Raw genomic sequence first — 11,108 nt, 5'->3', positions numbered from 1 at the left:
TTTAAAGCTTGATCATGTTCCCATTCCCTGTAGCTCAAAATAAAGCAAGTATTACTACCACAGTCCACCAGAAAAAATAAAAACACAACAAAATGAAATTTACTTACAGTGGTAGCATCATCCAACTCCATCCCTTTGCAATCAAATATCCTCCTCATCATCATCGTCAGAAATGTCACCCCTCCTCTGCCATAGATGTTCAATAAGGTCGTTCTTTAATTGTTCATGTGTTGCCTTGTCGTGAATTTGTTGCAGACGTGATAAGAATCGACCCAAAACAAGCTCTCGGTTTTGCCCAAAGCCCTCAAGTTGATTGAGATTAGTGTACTCGCGTGGGTCCATAGCAAACCTCATATTTGATTCACGTTGATCTTCTATGATCATATTATGCAAGATAATGCAAGTTTTCATGATCAAATCCAGGTCTTCTTTACTCCATAAGCGCACTGGATTTCTGATAATTGCCCAACGAGATTGAAGCACCCCGAAAGCTCGCTCGACATCCTTTCGAATAGCCTCTTGCTTTCTTGCAAAATATTTTCGTTTATTCCCAACTGGTTGAGATATGCTTTGGATCAAGGTTGCATATTCAGGATATATACCGTCTGATAGGTAATATCCCATGTGATACACATGACCATTCAACACAAAGTTGCAAGCAGGAGCTCTCCCATTGATAACATCATTGAAAAGTGGAGAACGGTCCAAGACATTAATATCATTATGAGATCCAGGCATGCCAAAAAAGGCGTGCCATATCCATAAATCTTTGGAAGCTACTACCTCTAATATCACAGTAGCTTCTTGCTTGTGACCGACGTGGGTACCATGCCAAGCAGTTGGACAAGCACGCCATGTCCAATGCATACAGTCCAAACTGCCAAGCATTCTAGGAAATCCCCTCTCCTCCCCTTCTTTTAGTAGGCATTGAACATCAGCTTCTGTTGGTGCTCTCATATATTCTTCTGCATAGAGCTCAATTACAGTTGAGCAAAATCACTTAAGGCTCTCCAAGATAGTACTCTGTCCAATTTTGAATTGTTCATCTATATGATTTATTGGACTTCCAAAAGCAAGCATTCGGATAGCGGCTGTCACCTAATTTTACACGAGTGAAAAAAAATGAAATACAGAGATAAAGTGAGATATATTAAACAAATCACTTGAGTCGGTGCACCGAAGAGTGGAAAAACATACAAAGAAACACAACCAACTAATTGATAATACACGTACTCACCTTGATCTTCGATGTTAGGCCCGGTCGTCCTATAGCATCATTTTTTTTAACAAAATATTGGTCTCGCTTTTCAACATCAGCAAGTATGCGAAGAAAAAGCTTTTTGCTCATTCGATAACAACTACTTAAAAATCAGCATCCAAATATGTTGAATTCTCAACAAAGTAGTCTGCTCCAATTGATAAGCGGAGAGAAACCCTTGCACGACGTTTATAAATCCTCCCAAAAGTAGACCCACCATGTTTACCCTTCTGGTTTTGCATCTCCATGAAGCACGCATTGGTTCTTATATGATGATGTAGGAGCGGCACCACTGAAACTGCAACTTGTTTGAGAATATTTTGATACTCATCAAACTCATCATCCGAGGAAGAGTCGGAAGAAATAAGAGAGAGAGAAGAGGAACCATGGTAAAGTGCCATGAGAATGTGTCTGGACTCAATCACTTGCTATGCAAAACACACGACATAAAATGCAAATGGATAAGAAAGAAATAAGTATAGAAATCATAATAGCACATAATAGTTCATAACCAACAAAAGCAAGATATTGAATTTTGCCAGTAAATTACGACATTCCACACAACAACATTCTTTAAGCCTAGTGATTCCAGTTCACAACTAGAGTTCACAGTATATTCTCATTGCAATAACGTAACTTTAAACACAAATACCACAAACTAAATAAACAAACAAAATCGCAAACACTAACAATAATCTTGAATCAAAACAACATATGCATTAACTTGATATGGAACTACTCAAATTAAAAGATGATCGTACCAACAACAACAGGAACAAATTTCACATTCAATATGATACAATAACTAAAATGTCCATATTGATTCTAGTACCCAAATCGAAACCACTTCATCCCAAAGTAAACACAAATATAAATGAATATATGTGAAGAGGGAGAGAAGAAGAAGTGCTTACAGAAGTTTGAGCTACTTTAGTGAAAGAGAGACCAACAATGGAACTTCTAGATGAGAGTTCCCACCACAATTGAGCTATTTCAGTTTTTCTGAGATATGTTTTAGAAAAAGAGATGAGTTTTTGCTAACGAGAATGAATTTCGCGTGGGTTTTGGAAGGTCTTTAGTTTTAGCGTTGGAACCATCTTTTTTTAGAGTTTTAAGCTCCTTCAAATGGACCTGATTAATCCAACGTGGCCCTTTAAAAAAATGATGTGGGCCTGGATTATAGGGCCTGCATTGGTGATGCCCTAATACATGTAATTCCCATCTAGATTTGACCTTAAATCATCGAATCTTCAAAGACTACACACTCTTCAACTATAAATTTCTTCATTTTTTTTATTTATAACCACTCAAAGAAAATTTAAGAAGATAGAAAGAGGAGAGATCAGAGTTGGATTGTAGTGGGGAGATTAGAAGTTGGTGATCTGGTGATGTTTGGAGAAGTGGCAAGCTTGGTGAAAGAGAGAGGAAGAGGAGGTAGGGTAAAAAATAATGAATTACATTAAGTTAAGTTTTCTTTTATACTAGACTAGATCCAACGGTTCAAGAACAAATGTTACATCTAATGGTCATAAATAGAAAGTTCATAATTAACCTAATTAAAATTCCAGTTCGGGTCGGTTATCTCGATTTTTAATTGTTTTTAACCGAGGACCGAACCGAGGGGGTCGGTTTTACATATTTCCAAACCGAACTAAACCAGTTATGCACAAATAACCGACCAAAACTGCTCGGGTCGGTTTGGTTCGGTTCGGTCGGGTTAGTCGGTTTGTTCGGTTTTTTGCACACCCCTAGACTATCTTGTGAACTCGATCAGTTCTTTCTTTACATTTCACATTATACCCCCCTTTTTTTTCTCGAAGGACACTGAAACACTCAAACGGTGGGTTTTGCGCCGTGTCAGGAGTGCCATTTGGAAAAAAAAAAAAAAGGTACTTATTTGCTACTGAAATTTTTTCCTTGCTATTCTTCTACTTATTTACTTCTAAGTTTTTCCCTCTTTATCTATGTTATCAATGTTGGTTCACACAAAGTTTCGGTCGGCATGACTTGATCTAAGCACCTTGAGTTGGTATATGTAAATCTGGGATATGTGTTACGTATCGAAATTCTAAAATCCTTGTTGGTGATTGCACTGATTTTTGCTCTAGTTGATGAGATAATGATAAGTTCTCACTAGTAACTTGTTCTTTATAATTTTTGTCTTGATAATGAAGATACAAATACTCTTAGTATTGTTTGCCTCTTAAGAAGGCCGCTTGCATGAGACAAAATCATATTTGAACAGCTAGTTCATGTGAAGGGTGCAGAACAGTATGTACATTTAGTAACACTCTATCGTGATTCAATATCTTAGTTGAGATACCCAGATGCTTTAATTTCCTATGCTTTAGGTTAAGAATGGACTCAAAACCTACTTGTGCTTATATTGGTAGTTTTACCTACCTAAATTGTTGCCCTATTACCTTCAGATTACCCAATGTGCGCGCAAGAGGATCAACTAGGGTAGTAGAAATCTGGTAAGTTATGGGGCATTATTCATATGAATCTTGATTCTTGAATATTAATGCATGGACCCACCCGTGCTCTTTTTTGTAGTTTGGTAATGCATAGACTTAGTGTGTGAGTATGCTGAAATTGTTTATAGATTTTATTGGTCCTGTATAATGAAGTTGTTAGATTCTATTGACCCCGTTAATGGAGACTATAGTAAATTGTTTGTATAATTTCATCTGAAGCCTCTTTTTCTTTTCATCATATCTGTTAAAATCAAGGTACCATCTAGCCTCAAGGAACAAAATATGGTGGTTCCTACTATCCTTCACTCAACAAAACATGGTGGAATGAAATTGATAAAATGGTGTCCCTCACTCAACGAAATATGGTGGAATTATAATGTTGAGATGGTTTTCTCCTCTGAATGCGTGAAACTTTTTTTCCCTCACTCTTCAGAAACGTCAGAAAGCATAAAGCTAAAGCTAACTTGATGGTTTTCTCCAAGTTAAAAAACAATTTCACTCTTCAGAAACGTCAAGTTACCAATTCAAGCATAAGGTTTCACAAATAACTTTTCAAAATAAACCAGTAAAATTTAAAAGAATGGGTTCGCAGTTCAATCTTTTCAAGTAACATGGTTAATTGTAAGGACTTTCTTCAATGCAGTTGAAACATAGCCAAAGTATTTGCATTGGATTGATTCTTATAGACTTAGCCGAAATGGGAGTCTGGCCTCTCAAAACTTTTTCGTCTCTCTCTTTGCTTTGCTTTGAACCTCCTAATGAGAGAAATGGTAAGTACTCATTTCTGTATCTCTGTTGATGGTGTTTGGTTTCACACTGTAAAGGGTAGGGTATAATATCATATGTATACCTATTTTACTACTGGGATGATTCGAGCTAGTCACATTGTACTTAACCATTCATAATCAAGTGTTGGCAAAAAATGATTCTATGTGATGTGTTATAGTGGTGAAACTTTGTTATTCTTTGCAGTATAAATCTCGATTTTATACCCTATGTTATGAAAATGCAGTAAATTTTTTATGCAATATAATTCCAAATGCACACTAGTCACAATGTCTTGTTGGATGATGAAGGATGATTGAAAAGGTGGTTACGGGGAATGTTTTTTTATTGCAAGACTTTATTAGTTTGTGATATTTTTATTGTTAGTTAATAGTATTGGCTTTTTTGGAAATTGTGTGGGATGGGAAGGTATTCAATTACAATCTTATAGGAATCTAAGTGTTATAGTATGTACAATCAGTCATCTTTATGTGATAGCTGGAAATGTTCAATCCTAAGAGCTTCAATTGTTATTTATCAATATTTCACTTTGATGTTGTTCTCTCAATTCTGCTTTTATAATTTCACTTTCTTATAGATATTACCACAATTATGCTTTTTATAATTTGGTTAGATTTTCGTTAATTTATAATGATGTGTTATAAAACCATGGTAGGTTTCAATTGATGTGCTACAAGTTTTTGTGGGACAATTTAGTCACTAATAACTTCCCCGCAAACCCAGTTCTTCAAGCGGTTTGACTTGGATTCTCAATACATATTAGCGAAGTTGCTCCTTCATTTGAAGCCAAGGTTAGAAACACATTGTCTAAGTCTCAAAGAATACGATTATGTGTTGATATCGTGAGAATACTATAGTGTGGTCTAGTTTTGTGTCATACCATCGATTAGAAAGAAAATGTGACACTTAATTTTATTTGTCGTAATGCCATATCATCTAGTTTTGTGTCATATTATAACTTGCACTTAATTTTATTTGTCGTAATGCAAGACCAATTTATTTAGTTTCATATTATAAATTATGTTTAATTTTAGTGTTAATTTATTTCTCACGGGTTACAATGTCAAACAAAGGCATTTTACACAAATTCAGAGGTAAGGGTACAAAGTCAAAAATAAATTCGGGGACACCAAATGCCCCAAATCCGGAAGAGTCAAAAAAGTCGAGGGACACCAAATGCGTGTAGGGACTTCTTATTCTGAGTTTGATCCTAGTTCTTATCAACGTGTTGTTGTAGAGAGGAAAGTACACACATATCCTTTACTCTTCGTGAAGGTGGTGGAACGAAAAGAAAAGTCGGTAAGTAAGGGACTTTTATTTTGTTATGGAATGGTTGAGCCAAGTGAACTTTGGAGAATTTCAATTGATGCTTGGAATGTTGGTTTTGACGTCTTTGCTCAAATTGATATTGAAAAGTCCGATAGAGGCGGTTAGTTGAAGCAATTGTAGAGAGATGGTGGGACTCTACCCACACATTTCATTTTCCATGTGGTGAGATAGGCTTTTATGCCCCTTGATTTCTCAATGCTTACGGGGGGTTGCGTGTTGGAGAAGGAAAGATTGTAGCTTTTGATTCAAAATATGAGTTATTTGATGAGGTCTGTCAAATATTTACCTTTTTAATGGATTTGATTAGGAGGATGAGATTTATAGTGGCGACATCAAACCGAAGTCATTTAGAGATGTATCTTAACTTATGCGGTGCAAGATGATATTAATGAAAGAGAAATAGGGTTTAGTGCTTTCATGTTGTATGTTATTGGAAATGTATTGTTAGCAAATTTCCATAGCAAGGTTCGTTTGGGATATCTAGCTAGTCTCATTGAGGATAGATGAGATCGGTAGTTATGATCGGGAGGAGCTTTGCATAATGATTTGATTATGTCTTTGGACTTGGTATGTCGTTTTGGCATTGGCAATGGTAGTAAAGCCGTGGTGGGGATGTGGCAAGTCATTGAGGTAGTTAAAGTTATTTATTTTTAAATGGATTTGATTAGTTAGTTATGTGCTAATATATTTGTTTTGTTCAAGATCTTGGTATTATTCCTATTTTTGAAATGGTATGCATGTTAGGATACTTGAAGAGCCCAACCAATTTCCCGCTATAAATAATGGGGTCCAACTTACCGTCACGTCATAAGGTCAAGGGTGAAGCCATTGTAATCTAAGTCTAGCGACAGCAGATAGAGTCTCGTGACTCGGAGTTCTATTGTATGGCTACCATGGGTAGATTCCACATGCATACGCATAAATCATCCATATGTTCGGAAAGCATTAGAGTTGACTAGTCGGCGATGCATCTTGTTTGGATCGTTAGTAAATGTCTGGTATTTAGGAGAGCGTTATGCCGCCAAGTCATTTGGCGTTCCTTGAGTTCCTTTGTGATCCCCTTCGCAAGATATGAATCTTAACGGATGCCGACCGATATATTGCTCCAATGGTACAACAGTGGCGGCATTTCTGTTGATGCCTTGATTAGACAGGTTAGTGAGCATTTCTCCAATGCTCCAATGATACACTGACTATTGGGCTCGTGTCTCAGTGGGGATGCTTCTACCCCCAACTTATAGAGGCGTGAATGTGGACTTTGTTGGTGCATCTGGTCTTAAAGAGGATGTAGGTATCTCACAGCTGATGGGGGCAACCCTTAATCGTGAAGAAAGAATTGGGTTTTGATTTAGTCCAAATTTTATTCATCATATCCTCCATTGTCACAAGTTGAGGCAGTTGTTACTCCTGAAGCCAATTGGGTTATCCCTATTACTTGTCGTAATGGTGAAATCTTTAATTTACGTGTTCCACCAATTGACAAAGATTTGGTGTCATATCTCCCTATTGATGCCAACTTGACACCAGTAAGTAAATTAAATAGTTTATTTTATTTTATTTTTTGTATCAACATTTAATTTATTTAATTATGGTATAAATTTAGGCACAGTTGAAGACGATGTTAGAGGACTATATGCATGCCACGGCTTCTATGGCTAGTTTTATTTGCAAAATGAATAGTGGGTTGCAGTCTAGTAAGGATGATATATTGGAATACGCTCGTCAAGAATTGAATAGTCATGACATTTCATATTCTGAATACTCTGAAGTAGTTGCGCCTCAGATGACCCCCCCACAAGTTCAGACTCGGCCATCTATCTCAAGGGAGGATGTATATGTCCCTCATTTTGCGGGTGAATCAACTGATCAATCCATGCGTTACTCGAGCTCACAGGGAGAAGGAAGTAGCAGTTATGGTTTCTATTAGTATTTCATTGTGAGTAACTTAATTTATATATGTTTTTGTATTGGTTGAATATGTTTAAAATCATATTGATTATGTTGTGTGATTGTTGCATTATGAAATTGAGTGGTGCGAGTGCAGCTGCTGTCAACACTTCTTGTTCATGCATGAAGTGTCTTTTAATACGTCGTCTTCTCTGGGAATCAAAATCATAATCATTATCACTATCAGAATTCATTTTGCTAGTAAATAAATTATAGAATAAAAATTGAAAATATTAAAAATTATGTGAGATAGCAAATTGGTTTAATTTCTTGCGAAGAGTTATGTTATATATCTTTGGTGGAGGGCGAGGGAGAGTACACATGCAACATCGCACTCTAGTACTCTAGATAGATTACATGCATTTCTTACATAATTTTTTATCTTGCACACACCCCAATAAATAGATTCCATGCATGCATGATTCATTTTCAATCTTGCCCACAATTCTTTATCTTGCACACACCCCAATAATTTCTTACATAATTCATTACAATCTTGCCCACAACCCAATGACCTTAATCAATAGCGCATGCACCACAAGAAAGTAAAATTCAATAATTCAATCGACCCTATAAAAAGAATGTCTTTTTCTCTCGAAAGTCACATTCCGCAAACATCGGTAATATTTTATTTTTGTATTATCAATAATACTGTCTTTATCTCTCTCTCTTTCACTCTTTCAGTAACAATGTCAAGCAGAGGATCATCATTTAGCATTGATGAAGACACAGTATTATGCCAAGCATGGTTGGATAATTTAATTGATCCAATTACCGGAACAAATCAATCAAAAGGGCAACATATTGTGGGATAAAATTAAAGAACAATTTGAGAATCAGAGGATGATACGTGGTTTTACAGAGGCACGAACTATGAGAAGTGTTACAAGTCGTTGGCAACTTATAAATAAAGCAGTTACTTTATTTTGTGGATGTTTGAATCAAGTCGAGGATATGAACAGATCAGGAACTAACGAAATGGACATTGTAAGATATATATATATATATATATATATATTTATATATAATATAATTAGAATATAATTGATTAAACTCAAACTATTTTTTTTCTTCTTTTACAGATGGAGCAAGCAAAGAAGTTGTATGTCACTAGGTCTTCAGATAATAAACCCTTCAAATTTGATCATGCGTGGTTTATTTGGAAAGACTACGAAAAATGGGCGCGCCATTCAATTCCAACTACACCTGGTTTCTCTCAAACTAATTTTCATAACGGGTCTCCAGCTTCATTAAACGAACAAGATGGCATGGGGGGAACACCTGATTCTGAAATGCAAAGACATGGTTCATCAAAAAGACCGGATTGTGGAAGAGACAAATCAAAACAAAAAAAAAAGTTGATAGTCAAAATGAAACTTCTCTCAAAGAATTAACGCGACAATCTCAACGGGCGATGGAGGCCATTGAGGCAGCAACTGACCGTGGGAAAAAATTCTATGAAAGTGAAGCGTTTAATCCTTCAAGGATTAAACTTAAAAAAAAAAAAAAATTCCGTGAGACATTGGCATGGGAAAAGGAGATCATGAGCACAAATACATCGACTATGACACCTCAAGGAAAAGAATGGTACAAAAACGCAAAGAAACAAATTTTGAAAGATCAAACTCTTCGCAATTCACGGACTCATTCAAGAAATTTGCACTTTGAAGAATACGGAGAAAGCGATTGATTAAGAATTTTAAATGTTTTCAGACGATTTGATGTATTTTAATGTATTTCCTTTTAATTTGTTTTTTTTTATTTTCAATAAATGTTTTATTTAAATAATTAATTAAGTTGTTGCAAATCGGAATAAATTTAATCTTAAAATTGAAATTATAACAAAGAAATACAACTAAATCAAAAAAAATTAAAAGGGTAGGATAGAATGGTAATTGCATAAATTAAGTTATTAAAAAAAAAAAAAATCAATTCTAACCGCCATTGGGAGTGGCGGGTGGAAAATCATAATTGAATTCTGTACGCCATTGTGAGTGGCGTGTAAGTTATTATTTGAATTAATTCACATTCCTACCCGCCACTGGCTACGGCGTGCAAGACTAATTTGGATTTTTTTGATTGCCCGCCATTGGCAATGGCGTACAGAGCATACGCTATAACGTTAAAATTGACTGCAAAAATAGAGAAATTTATAAAGATAGCGTTGGTGGTATAACTTTTTAACGTACCATTGGATCACATTTTACGTTAAATTTGGTGTTTTGCCGCACCATTGGACTTAGCCTAACATTAAGAAAATGAAGGAGTGGAATACTTACCTAAATTAAACTATGGTGATAAATTGACAATTATTGTGTCCTTGCAATTAGACTCACACTCTTAGATTGTGCATCAATGCAATAAAATATCCAATTTGTATTAGATTGTTGCATCTGACTCTTCTTCTTTGTACAGATATTTTCCCCATAATCAATATAAGAGACCCATACAAAATGCTTGGAATCAGCGGTGAAGCTTTTAGGAGGAAATACAAGCAGCAAAAAACTTTTTGATTAACAAATATGCAAGACACAAGTCCAGTGTCGATGCTATAGAATCAGCACATGATAAGATAATTATGCAGAAATTTTATGAAAGGAGGAGACCAAAAGTTAACATCAAGAAAAAAATGAGGGATGTAACTCAATCACAGGTTGTGCTGGCTGTCACAAGTATATTTCAAACTCCTTCCACCAACTTTGTCATAAAGACGGCTGCCGTCTTTATAGTACTTGCTGCTTAGCATACTCTTTCCGACAAAGGATAGACCGACTCTGCAGGTGTTAATATTTTTTGACAACCATATATTCATATATGATTGTCTGAAGAGCAAACTCCGAGCTCTGCTATATGGGTATGCATACTGATAGTTCTTTTACTACTAAGACCGTATAATACTGCTCTATGGATCTTTGTTTTTGTTTTGTTGGATAACACTAGGCTTTACTCACTCAGGATTGATTCCACCTGTACTTCGAGGTACGGTCCAAGGAGTTTGGAAGTCACAACTTCACTCCTAACTTATCTGCTTCTTTAGGTTTCTTCTACTTATCTGAAGTGATTGTAGTACCTTTGGCATCATATTTTATGTGACGTAAGTTGGTCAGAAGCGGATGTTTATGGATGTTCTGGCATCTCTCTTATTATTGCAGCGAGCATTCACGTTTTGTTTGTTTCTCTATCATTTTTATGACTTTCTCAGAGCACATGCTCTACCAGTCAATGTGTTCAATACGTGTGATAGTACTCAACCTTTCATTCCCGGATGCAAACGTTCTCGCTGGAAATAAAATCCAGGATGGTAAGTTAGG

General features: G+C 35.9%; 1 pseudogene; it reads left to right on the top strand.

Annotated features, from left to right (window-relative positions):
- The first annotated feature begins 5,850 nt into the window (after positions 1–5,850).
- Positions 5,851–10,858, top strand: LOC147501781 (uncharacterized; annotated as a pseudogene).
- The last annotated feature ends 250 nt before the right edge of the window (positions 10,859–11,108 follow it).

The sequence above is a fragment of the Coptis chinensis genome, chromosome 4 (assembly GCF_015680905.1).
Source record: "Coptis chinensis isolate HL-2020 chromosome 4, ASM1568090v1, whole genome shotgun sequence".
In the NCBI taxonomy this organism is placed as follows: Eukaryota; Viridiplantae; Streptophyta; class Magnoliopsida; order Ranunculales; family Ranunculaceae; genus Coptis; species Coptis chinensis.
The sequence above is the reverse complement of the archived record's forward strand: the minus strand, read 5'-3'. Positions and strand labels throughout refer to the sequence as shown.